Raw genomic sequence first — 13,771 nt, 5'->3', positions numbered from 1 at the left:
AACTTATATTGTATATAAGTTATAAAGTTGTTTATGTATAACTTTATATTGTTTATTTTGGATTGCTACTTTGGTTTTGACCCCTGTCTGGACTGGATGTATGATTACGGATTTCCCCAATAAATCCTTACTGCAATTGGATCTCCCTGTTTCCCGTGTGTGGATCGTGACAGAAGGACTCCGTCATGTCTAGATCCAGCGGTAAGAATTAAACCACATAAAATGGCTAAACCATCACCCCCTGTTTCTGTTCCCTTCCATGGACCTGTCCCCCATCCCTCCCCCTGATCCTCCACCGTTCCACCTCCCTCCTGGACTCTTGTTTTGTTTGTTTTTTGTGGGTCTTGGAGCGTCTGGTAACCGCTCTGTAGAGGGGGGGTTATGTCACAGTGTCTCATTTATGTTTCCCTGGGTGTCCCTGGGTCCTCTTCCCCACAGTGTCATTCACATTGGAACTGCATTCCCCACAATCCTTGTCTGCACTCATCACTGTTCATTGCACCCAGCTGTTCCCATCATGATTGTTCGTTCTGTGTGTATAAATACCCTGCCTGTTTAGTGTTTGTTACTAGTCCTTGTTTTTCACAACCACCCCCCCCCCCCCCCTGTAATTGGATCTCCCTGTTACCCGTGTGTGGATCGTGACAATCAGATCACAATTTTATTACAGTTAATGTTGTTTTGACACAAGCTAAATGGAAAAGTCCGTATTGGAAACTTAATGTTGCATTGTTGAAAGAAAAAGAGTTCATTGAGAAATGTGCAATGTTTTCTGAATGAATGGGGTTCTAAGAACCTTATCTTCTTATCACTTCTTATCACTTTATATCACTTATTATATTATATTAGGCCTATATTTTATTATATTATAAGCCTAAATAAAGAATCTCACGGGCTCATTGCCATTAAAAACTTTGAAACCCCCTGCTAAAGAAAATGTTGGAAATTCATAAGAAATAAACAATCATTTAACTTTGATGTTTTAATGCTTCCTGTACACAATTAATTGACTGTACAAAAACACTTTATGTTTTTCCCAAACCATCTCAGTGTAACAGCTTACTTTTCTTTCATACTGTATTCTATTATTGTAAAGAATTGAACTGTCCTGCAGAAGATTTTGTAAATTATTTTTCATAGGATTTCTTGGTAAAGACTGTACAGTTAACAGCACTGTGAAAAAAATATCAGGTAACCTAAAATGTCCTTCATTTAGTGACTTCTTAATTAACTGCTTGTTTTTCAAAAATATGATTTAATACCAATAAGCTACATCAAGGGTCAAATAAAATAGAAACGCCACATTCAAGTTAAAAGAAACAACTGAATGTTGAAACCATTGTGTTTCTACGTATGCTGTACAGGTCAGGTATAAAGAATATTTTTGCTCAGGTGGCGAAATATGTCCGCCCAATAGAAAAAAGTTAGAGGGAACATTGGTGTCAATGTATAAGATTGGCGAACACTATTAAAATACTTGAGAGAGAAATAACTGAAATTGAAAAAGGAAGAAATTGAAGAAGAAGTGGAACAATTAAGAGAAAAAAAGACTGTTTTGGCCTCTTTGTTCAATGAACGAGCAAGAAAAACGGGCCCGTTTTTCTTCATTACGAGAAATGGGTGCTCCGAGCTCGTTTTTTTTTCAACTTGGAGCCGAAAGAGGGATAAAGAAAACATATGTTACATTTGAAGCTACCAGATGGAACTTTAACAACTAATCCAAAAGAAATGAGAGACCAAGCAAAGAACTTTTATACTGATTTCACGAGTTCACACTCACATACAATTAGAGTATTTAAGGTTTAATGTGTATTTGGCATGCTGTCCAGGGGGAGGGCTCCGAGCTCGGAGTTTGGCCCGAACCCAGAGTACTCCCCCCGTTGTAAGTGTATTTAGGACTAGAAGTGAGGGGATGGGGTGGTGGAGGGATGCTGTTAAACTGTCAATGAACCGAGGTAAGTTTGCTGTGTATATATACACCTCTTGACTTGTTGATTGAGTTGATTAGCAGAGTGTGCTCCACGTGTGTTTAATTAGATTTAATTATCTGAACGTGCTCCTCCCTAACTTTGTTAATAAAACATCATTTATTCAAAGCAAGAGACTGTTACATTAATTGCATAGTAGACTACTAAAAGATTTGCCAAAGATCACTGATGATCAGAGACGATGTCTTGATGCTGATATCCAATTGGATGAAATATCACAGGCAGTAAGGGGACTGTCTCTCCAATGGTCGGTCCTCTGGCATTGATAGACTTCCTTCTGAATTTTATAAGCAATTCTGGACTATTTTGAAAGATACTTGATGTTTTTAGATTTTCCTAGGAAAGATTAACTGCCAACTAGTTGTAGAAGAGCAGTTCTATCTTTATTACCAAAAAAGGTGACCTTGGACTGTTAAAGAACTGGAGACCACTAGCCTTACTTTGCACTGATTACAAAATTCTTGCTAAGTGTCTCTCAAATAGATTAAAACATTTTTTAGAGTATTTTATCAATTAACAATAATTGAAAATCTTTTTCTTGTCCGTGATATAATGAATTTAGCAAATGTTGGTAATGAGGATGTGGGTTTTTTGTCAATTGATCAAGAGAAAGCTTTTGATAAAGTTGATCACTCTTTAGCACTCTTTAGTAATTGGACCTTTACTGTATAAGCTTAGGGAGAAATTGCAAGGGTTTCTTGTGAAAGGTTGTGAAAACAGGCCAGGTACTCTTTGGGCCAATGTTGATGATATAACTGTTCTTATAAGAAGTGATACAGATGTTATGAATTTAACAAATGCTTTAAATATCTACGATAAGGCTTCGTCAGCTAAAGTAAATTGGGAAAAGAGTGAAAGATATTTATTAGGCGATTGGCAAGGAAGCTCCCCTCTGCTTCCAGGGGGAAGCAGGTTGTCTCGTGTGACTGGTTGTCTCGATGGTCGTGGGTGCTGCCCCAGTTATCGTATAGGGGCAGGGGTTTTGGTCACAAATAATCTGGCTGTATCTGCATTATGGCATAAAATGGAAGTTCTGGATCCCCCGGAAAGTGTGGTTGAAGAGCAACAAAGAAAGTTAACTGACTTTTTCTGGGATCGGCAGCATTGGAAAAAACCTGCTATACTTTCCTACCTATTCAAGAGGGAGGACAAGGCCTGATGGACATTAAAAACAGAATAAATGCATTCCTAATCAAGGCAGCACAAAGATTGCTGTATGCGGAACCGTGCTGGGCTGATACAGCGCATGCTGTGTTAAGGAAAATTAATGTTTTTAAGTATGATGTGCAATTGTTTTTGATCAGACTGATTAACATGGACTTAAAGAATGAGTCCCCATTCTACAAAGCAGTTTTGAGAGCATGGACTTTGCTCTCAACATTGGACTTTGGAGAGAGAATTAACCTCTCTTTAATTACCCGCTGATACCAGCACAGGCACTGGAGCCCAGGAGCATTCAGAACGTAATGGCAAGAGCAGTGTGTACAAGAATTGCTGACCTAAAGACTGGTGAAAACTGGAAAAGTCCAGAAGAAATGTGCAACAAGACAGGTATCAAGTCTACAGGGATTATAAAGAGAATAATGGATGGAATTGTTTTAGCATTACCTTCTCTCTTAAGACAAAGCTCAGAGGAAAATGAAGTTCCTGAACAGAACAGAGGGAGTCATTTTCCCCAAGTGGAAATTTCAGCAGCGCTGGATGAAGAACCAGAGGAAGATTCTCTTTTAAATTTCAGGACTCCTGTGCTGGAAGGTTTTGAGACTGCATCAAAAAAGGCAATATACAAAATTTGGGTAAAAGTGTCTCACTATAACATTCTCAAAGATTGCAAAGAAACAAAGTGGTCAGATTTGTTGGGACCAGACTCTTCCCCTAGGTGCTGCTTGGAGGTCCCTGTACAAGCCTCCTATAGAGAAACGCACTGCGGATCTCCAATGGAGGCTTGTTCACTGGGCGGTATAGCTACAAACATGCATGTGGCACACATTGGAGTCAGTAGATCATTTGTTTTTAAATTGTTTAAGGTTAAGAGGATTGTTTCAGATCTTAGATGGGTGGGTTAGAGATTTTGGGGTAGTTTTTTGAATAATGAAGTTTTCATTTTCGGACCAAAATATGTTGCATCAGGCAGGAAAAAAATATTGTTAATTAATTTTGTGGTTGGAGGAGCAAAGATGGCAAAAGAGGGGGAAGTAGGGCCTGAGGTAGTCTTAAAGGCTCTTATAGCAACTAGAATCAAGGCAGAGTTTGCATATTTTAAACTAATGAATGATATGGACAGATTTATTGGAATTTGGGCTTTAAATTATGTTTTGAGCACAGTGGATTATGAAAATGAGTTGGTATTAAATTTATGAGTATTTGTGACTTAAAAAAAAGGTTTAATTGAGGATTGTTTTTTTATTTCAAAAATTTGCTGTTTTATGAGATCTTATGAGTTTTGAGTGGGTATATTTGTATTTATGTACTTTTTGAGAAAATAAATGTTTAAGAGGAATGTCTATACAGTGTAATTATAAATAAAGGTGTGTTAAGGTCTCTCTCTCTCTCTTTCTCTCTCTCTCTCTCTCTCTCTCTCTCTCTCTGTCTCTATCCATTTGTTACTTTTATTTATTTGGGTCTTCTATTATGTCTAGTTTAATGAAACAGCTAGTCTCTGGATTATAATAATTATTTTCAGGCAGGGAGCACAATGAATGAGGACCAGGAAGCTAGTGTTTTATTGTTTGTTTTTATTGTATTGTGTGTGGTTTGTTTTATACTTCTCCATTTGTACAGCACAGTGGTCAACTTCTGTTGTGTTTATTTGTGCTTCATAAATAAATGAAATGAAATGAAATGAAAAAAAAAAAACAGGTGGTGACAGGAGCCCCCACAGAGAAGAAGAGACGGGTTTGCTATGTTCTGAAAGGAAGTTTAGAACTGTTGCAAAAGTAATAAAGCTACTGTATGTTGATTTGAAGATGCATGTGTTATTATGGTCTAGTATTGTATGTCACATTTGTTGTAGTATAATATTGACTGATATAATTTTCAACACGACTGAAAATCCCCTCTTCTCTTCTGCTCCTCTTGATGTTCCTCCCAAGAAGAAAACAGCCTTGGACCAGATGTTTGGCGATTTCCACACTGCGAGACCAAAGGCGACAAAGAACAAAAGGGAGAGAGCTAAGGAGGGGATTTTAAAGTACAGAGAGAGGGATTCTTTAGGTCTGATTGGTGATGCTGCAGTGGTGGAAAAAAACAAGTGGATTTTCCACTACTTTCAGCATTGGCAAAGAGCTTTCCTCTACATCCTAGAAGTGTACCCTCTGAAAGAGTGTTTAGCACAGCTGGAGACAGTTACTGCACAGCGCAGTTTGCTTCATCCTGATCATGTAGATCAACTTATTTTCCTGAAGATAAACCTTAAAGTAGGACTTTTAAATCAATCGGCAGCCTGTTACTGCCAATAATATTTGTTCATATATATATATATATATATATATATATATATATTTTTTTTTTTTTTTTTTTTTTTTTTTACTTTTGAATACAGTTATGAAATACCTGTTTGTGAAAGGCTTTTTTATATTTTTTATTGTTTATGTTAAAACAGCACCTGGGGCCCGTTCTTCGTACGTCGCTAACTCAGTTAGCAGGATTTGATTGTTGGCGATTTGGCATGATCGGATTGTTTGGTTCTTCGACGCTCATCCTGGACTTGCTGTCATAGCAACAGGTCCGTAAGCTTGAACCTGCTCGCGAGCAGGCTTATTTCAGGTTAACAGGATTAGATCGCGGCTTTATAAGCGGAGGTGATACGGGAAGTCTTAGCACAGCGCTATAGTGTACTTTTTGAGAGATATAATTTTTCTCATGACTCGTGAATATGTCGTTTACATCATTAATTTGTTAGAAACGCATAAATGTTCGACTTGTCGGAGTCGGGCTTTAATAACATTGCAGGCAAGTTACTATTGCGATTCTTAATATTCCAGATTATTAATATTATGTTTAATTTTAAAAAGGCAGTTGACAGACTAAAATCTCTTAGATGGTGTGTGATATACACTTATACTTATCCTAACAGAACTGAATTTTTCCATTATACAGGTGATTACAACAGGATCCTGCTTATAGACAGGTGTTTTATGACCCCATTCCCTGACCAGCAATGCCTCTCTAGCCAGGACAAGGGCACACAATGAAGTGAACTTTAGCCAACTAAAGTGTCTCAAAAGTCTGAGGGTTGCAGCTGACAGGGCCTGTGACCTTGCATGTGCCATATTACACAACATTGCACCATCAGAAAAAATATAAAACATTTAATTAATGTCTTAAGACAAGACAAATATGCTTAGTTCTTTGAGTTTTATTTTAAATGTTCTTTGTAAAGAAAAGTGGTAGTCATCTTTTGCCTGCAATAAGAGATATTATGCAAAGTCAGCAATAGTACTCTGTGTGAAATAATATATCACTTACTCTGAAGTTCCTATGAAGCAACTCTATCTCTAGTGCCGGTTTTTTTTTCTTTAAGTTGTCAAGTATTTTCAAAATACTCTATTTTCTAGGGGTGGGGGTAAACCTGTCAACACATGGCTTATGCATCAAAAATTAAAAGCACACCTGAAAACTTGTCGCTTTTCGGCGACAATCGCCGTTTTCTTGGCCAATTGGGTCATTTACGTGAATCGCGTAGAACCGGAGAGTTTTTTTCCTTCCGACAAAATTTCGTTATTTCAAATGTAGCCTCGTTGCGCGTGGTAAACGCGCTCATAATCCGCCGGAGCCACCACAACATTGCCCAACATCAAATGGCAAACGTAATCCAAGCGGAACGAAACTGCTATTTATTATGTGGTTGACCAAACCACATAATAAATTTCATCAGTTTGTCAGTTTGGACCAAACCAGCGCGAGCCGATCTTGATCAAGCGACACTGTTACTACACAGCGCTAATAAGAGATCAAGTAAAGGAATAATTTGAATTTGCCACAGAAGTAATAACATTGCTGCAAGATCTAGTGAGAAATATTCACATTTCTCCGTTATTAACGGATCAAACAGCACTGACGTGGAAACCAGGAAGAAACATTGTGCCATGAATTAACTATCCAGTGTCCACAGATCAGCAACATTCACCATGGATTTACTGTAGTAACACTAACTGCAACCATGGAAGTTTGGCAGGAATAGTAGGCTATAATGCCTTCAAGTAACATTACGTTGGTTTTATTTTGACATTGTGAATACAATTGCTGCCCTCAAACTAATCTGAACTAAAATAAAGCTTTATTTATAACTACTACAATATTGCATTTAATTTTTTCCAAGGAGCTGTTTTGTTTTATATGCTCCTAAGAAGAGTCAATTATAGCTCCAGAATTGCTCAAAGTAAAACAAATATCAATCATACTTTATGATGTTAGTTTCCATTTAAAAAAAGAATTAAAAAAATGAAATCAAGGAAATTACCAAAAACCTAAAACCTGGTTAACAGTAAATTCTAACAACATAGGGCTATTTAGATAAACAATCTGGCGAGCATGTTGTTTTAGGCTAACACACCAACAGCAAATTTCTGTTTAATAAAGCGCTCAGATATGTGTGAGGCCAATTTGAGGCCAAGGTTTAACAGTTGATATGACTGGGCCAGCCATTTGGATTATAGGCCTACTTAATTTAATGCAGCAACAAATTATTGTACACTGTACTAGGATCATTTAAAGTTGATTTCCCAGCAGTGAAGGTGTTGCTGCTACTGGTCCCTGCTGTGGGTCTGAGGAAGAGCTGAACCCAGGGATGCCCTCCACAATGGGTCGGTTCACATTCAACCCAAGTGCCAGCTCTTCTGCCTGGGTATAACGTGGGGGTTCAGGACCATCACCTGTTTGTTTTTCTTTTCTTTTTTTCTCAGCCTTTTTCTTGGTTGCTTTTATAAACAGGAAAACATTTATTAACAGTGCCTTTTTAAAAGAGATTAGTATAAGTAGTACAAATTACCATTATGTAGAATATTCTAGTACTTCACTTTTACTTGTTCCCATGTTCTAGTAGTGTTGTGGCAAATTCTCGATCTTTGGTTCATTTCTTCAAAGTCTGGTTCAGGTCTCAGAAGAAATCTTTCAGAGTCAACAGTAGTGGGTGGTGACTCTGACATTACAATGAACAAAGTTATTAATTTTTTATTTAGAAAATATTAAAATATTAAAATATATACTGTAATAAGTGATAAAAAAACATCTAACATGGCCACTACAAACTTAATTTGTCTGCTACTTTTTGCCAGCCCTCTCTCTTGGCTTTTGCACACTTTGAGGTGTTCCCTGACGTTTTAATTATGATTTCAAATTCTGCATATCCTTCCAGCAATAACTCTTGCTCTGCTGCAGAGAAAAACTGAGCGCGCTCTTTGGCCATGGTGAGCAGCCAATAGCAGTGTTGCTGATCAATGTTTCTACTATCGATACATATCCCCTTTTAAACCAACGCATGAACGCGCAATTATCTCAGATAACTCAATCCAGCGATACTAATCATAAACAACAGGTGTCTTAGAAGAACCCAATTAGCCGGATCATGATTAGCACGATGATATTATCTTGGATGTCTCATTTGATCTCGGATGTTTTAAGCAACTTTCTACTCACTGAGTTAGCCTACCTGCTGAAATCACATTAGCCTGCTGGCAAGTTATGGAACATTTCCTCATTGTTTATTCCTGTGCATCCTTAAATTGTTTCACTGATAAATGCGTAAGCTGTTAATAGTGTAACTGGAGACAGGACAGGAAAAGAATGTCATGTAAAATAATTTAATCTTTTGGTTTTGTGGAAACCAAATCTTTTGTTTGTGAAAGAGCCATGCGTTAAAAGTCAGATGGCACTTAAGATATTTTATGATTTTCTGTATGTCTGAACAAAAGAAATAAGTTAACTATCTATACCATATTGAATTGCATAGCATCATATTTTTCTCCATTGCATCGTATTACATTGAATCGCAGCGCGTTAAACCGAATCGAAATCGGATCGCACCGCATCGTAATAGTAGTGAATCGTCTTGCATCGCATCGTTAGCTGCTTATATGTATCTTTAATGTATCGTATCGTTGGCTATGCATCGAGATGCGCATCGCATCGGCCTCAGTTATGGAGATGCTAATCCCTAGCGTTTGCTCAATGTCGATATGTCTCTAAAACATTTTAGAAAAAACATTTTCGAAAAGTTTGATTTAGAGTGTGTGTAAAATCGATTTGAAAAAAAAGTATATCAGATGTTTTTAGACAGATGATTTCCAGATGAATCACTTTTTAACAGACATCTTGAAGACATACATGTGCTGGGAAGAAACGTTTTGTGGTTTATCAAATGGTTTTGCTCATGTAGTCAAGGGCTGCGTCCGAAAACTGATAAATGCTGCCTTCGGAGGACACATTCCGGAAGGCATCAAGGTACATCCAAATGCAATGTTATTTGCCATATTCACTTCCTGTCTCCTGAGATACCTTCAACTGATCAATTTTTGAAGGCAGCATAGATGTGTCCTTCGCTGCTTTTGATATCCCACAATCTGCTTTTCATTCTATGATAGTTGAGCTAGAAAAATCAAGGTGGCGTCTAAGTATTGCAGCTGGTCGTAAGTTTGTGTGTAAATATACATTTTAGATCAACATTTTCTACTTATGATGTCATTTCTTGCAAAAAATTACTATTGTAGTCATTATATATTCACTTATTTTCACCAAAGCTCACTCTATTTTGCTGTAGATCATTAAATCGTTACGCTGCCTCAGAAGTCTGTCTGAAATTATATTTGTGAGGTGCCTTTGTGCGCAAACGCTGCCTGCAGTCATTGCCTAGTTTTCAGTTTTCAGATGCAGCCAAGGTTTAGCTTGTCAGCATTAGCCCATGCTGGTTTATACCGGTAACTACACTATCTGGCTGCAAAAAGCATCTTCTCCATTGGCCATATCAAAGGTAGTGTATTCTGCCAAAATATATTTTTTGCAAGCAATATATTTAACACAAATATTACTATCATGACTACCCCAGGATCTCTAGTCAACACCACTCAGCCAGTGCTCACTCTCACCTGATTATTAATCGCCTGTTCCTCATCAGCACCTCACCACAGACCTGTATAAGAGCACACACCTTCAGTCACTCTTTGTCTGGCTTCACAAATGGATAGAGACTCCTTACTTGCTCTACTTTCCATAGTAGTTCTGCTCATAAGTCTTCAGTGATCTCCTTAATTGTACTCCAAGTGATCTCTGGGTAACCTTCAGCTATATTTCTGAAAAAGACTGCTGTGTTTACCTGTGATGAAATATACTCTCCTGATACTCATCCGGTGGTGTGTGCTTTTTAGTATTCTCGTTTCCAATCTGCACCCGAACTCTGGTTTAACCTGGTTACAGAAAAAAAACCTCAGTTATTATCATCATCGCATTCTTTGAAGCATCTACTGTGCTATTACTTACCCGCAATGCATCTCTATTTAATGTTCAATAAACACCTGTTTTTCAATTCACTCATCTTAGCCTCACAATCTGGTTCTATTCTAACAATTACATCAACTAATGTGTTTAAAAGCATGAAATGGACTAACATTTTCTATTGCATTTTAACATCACTGCAACAAGAATTGATGTGGATTGGAATGTGTAGGAGGAGATAGAGCGAATGGAACAAGTGGGGGTGATATCAAAGATGGAGCAACCAATGGCGTGGTGTGCCGACATAGTGCCTGTTGTAAAGCCAAATGGAAAAATCAGGATATGTGTCGATTTAACCAAGCTAAACGAGGCAGTATGCAGAGAAGGGAATATATTACCTTTTGTATAGCAGTCCCTGGCCCAGTTGAATGGAGCAAAAAAAATTACCAAGCTAGACGCACGGTCTGGTTTTTGGCAGATAGCTGGCACAAGAGTGCAGGGAACTTACAAGATTTATCACACCATTTGGCTAATTCTCTTTTAATGTCCTACCCTTCAGTATCAACTTTGGTCCAAAACTCTTCCAGAGACGTATGTCTCAACTTCTTAACCTGTTAAGCTTAAGGGGTGGTGATGGTGCAGTGGATAAGACACATGCCTTTGGTGTGAGAGACCTGGGTTTGAATCCACTGTGAGACACCAATGTGTCCCTGAGCAAGACACTTAACCCCGAGTTGCTCCAGAGGCGTGCGACCTCGGACATATATAGCAATTGTAAGTCGCTTTGGATAAAAGCGTCAGATAAATGTAAATGTTACATTTACATCTAAACAGATACATCTAAAACAGATACAGTTCATGAACCCTTTGTACTACAAGCACAAGTATGATCTCATTTGAAAGCTGACACCTGGCAGTTTATTGTAAATGTAGAATTGATTATTGTCATAATATAAAAATATTTATAAATAGCTTCTTTTGTAAAGTTATTAGAAATGTATTTTTTATGAAACATCTTCAAAGTTGAAGTTGGCATTGTATCCATCTATGAATGCACTGCAGCTAAAGCCACATGTCTGACCATGTTATATTTAAAATCTGAAGATGACAAGTCTAAAACTCTGTATTTAGTTAAATGTTTTTCAAGATCATGTCATATGACTTTATTTTGATTAGACTCTAAAATGCTAACTGATGTTTATTGTTTATAGTTTATTATCTATTCAGTCTATTGTCTCTTTTGTTTTGTGGTGCAAACAAGCCCCATTCAGTCTCAGTCTCCCCTGCACACATCATGCACACCTCTCTGGCCTGGTTATAGCTGTAAATATGTTTTTCTTTTGTCTTCATTATAATTACTAACGACTGGCTATTCACGCTGTTTCAATCACCAATTTCTTTTTTCAAAGTTCTCACTTCACATTTGAAACTGTATCAAATTACCTTCTTGAAAAAGGAAACATTTCAGTAAGCATTCCTATTTAGAAAAATTCATAAAAATAACAGCTAGGTGGCAGGTGCACCTAGGGCTAGCTAGCATGTTAGCTTAGCACACCATCAATACATGACAATTTACGAGATTAAAACCATTTTTCTGCTCCAAATTTACTTTATAGCGCAAGTCGAGTGTTTTAAATAACCTCTGTGATCTGATTTGGCTTCAGATAAAAAAAATCAGACAGAAATATAAATCTTTGACGTAAACTCTTGCCAAGGTTTTAAGGGTGCAAAGTAAATGTTTATAATGTGTTAATCAAAAGAAACATAACATATTAAACTGTAGTGTGTAAACACACACAGGCCTACTGCTTCAGTGGTTCTCGAATCACCAGTACAGAACCGAGAACTGTTTCTTTCGGACACGTTCGATACGGAGAACCAATGAGTTGGAGATACTGCGCATGCGTGATAGTGCCGTCTCTAAACAGAACTTTCTTTTGGCCAACAGATGCTGTGCTGATACACAAGCACGGGTGAACCGAGGACTTAAATGAGGGGCCGAATTTGGCGAAATGTAAGTTTATTTAATAACAAATAAAATGATGAAGACGATTTATTCACTTTATATCTTTAAGACATGTAAAACATCCGCGTTTTTGCACATCGCCTGTACAGGGTTCATTTGCAAAACGTAAATGTAAGAAACCTATTCTAGATGATTATAACGATGAATACTATTATTTAACTGAAGTTATGATTACAAATGCCTTTATTTGAATGTATTTTGTATCCGCCGGGATGATAGAATTGACGTCATTATGTGAGGACGTAAAAGAACTGGTGAAGCGTTTTTTTTTAAACGGTTAATTGAAACGAACTGTCCGAAAGAACTGGTTCGCGGAAAAGAACCGGACTTCCCATCACTAGTCGGGACTTCCTGAATGTCACATGATTATGGCACTTCTTCATGTGTTCCATATATGGAATAAATGTGCACAGGGCACCCTTGGGCTGCCAGTATGGATTGAAAACACAGTAGGGTAGACAGTGTACAGTTGAGACATGATTGCAGTTGAGAAACCTTAAATAACTTGCGTGTGTAGCAAGCACAAGTTGTGATTTTTGCTGTGCACATGCATGCCCTCTTTGATCGTGGGAAATTTAAACAACGGGCACATCTCCGACCCGATGATATCGGCAAAAGTTTTTTTTTCTAAGATAAGACTTTCACTTCACCATGCACACTCCACAATGAATAGCTTATTATCCTTATGTGACTGTTAAACGTAAATGGTATCATCACAAACATTATTTTGTGCCCTAAAAACTGGCATATTTCATGATCATGCAAGGTCATTGCAAAACCTAGAGAAATGTGCGAGGTGGCCAGGGGGGTAAGTTGAGACACAAGTGTCTCAAATGTACCTCCGATAGAGTTCTATTAGGAAACACACTGTTTAGTTGTTCAGTGTTATGATAACAGGTTAAACGTCGTAATTAGCCAGCATAGGACGCAAATGAAAATACAATTTGATATTTGTGACATTTAAACTGTGTATTATTAATGAATATATTAAATATATTGTTCCTGTTTCCATGTTGAATAAACAAACATGTTGCCAAATTGTTATTTTATTTATTTGTCTTTATTTATTATATTTGCAAATTGCAATGAATGTTTACTTACCTTTACATCATTAAAAATGGGTGTCTCAACTGTACCATGGTACTGTCTCAACTGTACCACATATGGGTACAGTTGAGACAAAGTTGAGACAAAAAGCACCTTATTTTTATGAGCTAATAGTGGAATATATAAACTACTTATGAGTATTATTGATTGATAATATCTTAGCTAATGAAATGTCATGTGGCATGTCATGTGGAAATTCACTTCTTTTCAGTATCTATTTTTG

The sequence above is a fragment of the Siphateles boraxobius genome, unplaced genomic scaffold (genome assembly GCF_051911475.1).
Source record: "Siphateles boraxobius isolate OS27281-9 unplaced genomic scaffold, OSU_SipBor_1 19, whole genome shotgun sequence".
Taxonomy (NCBI): Eukaryota; Metazoa; Chordata; class Actinopteri; order Cypriniformes; family Leuciscidae; genus Siphateles; species Siphateles boraxobius.
The sequence above is the reverse complement of the archived record's forward strand: the minus strand, read 5'-3'. Positions refer to the sequence as shown.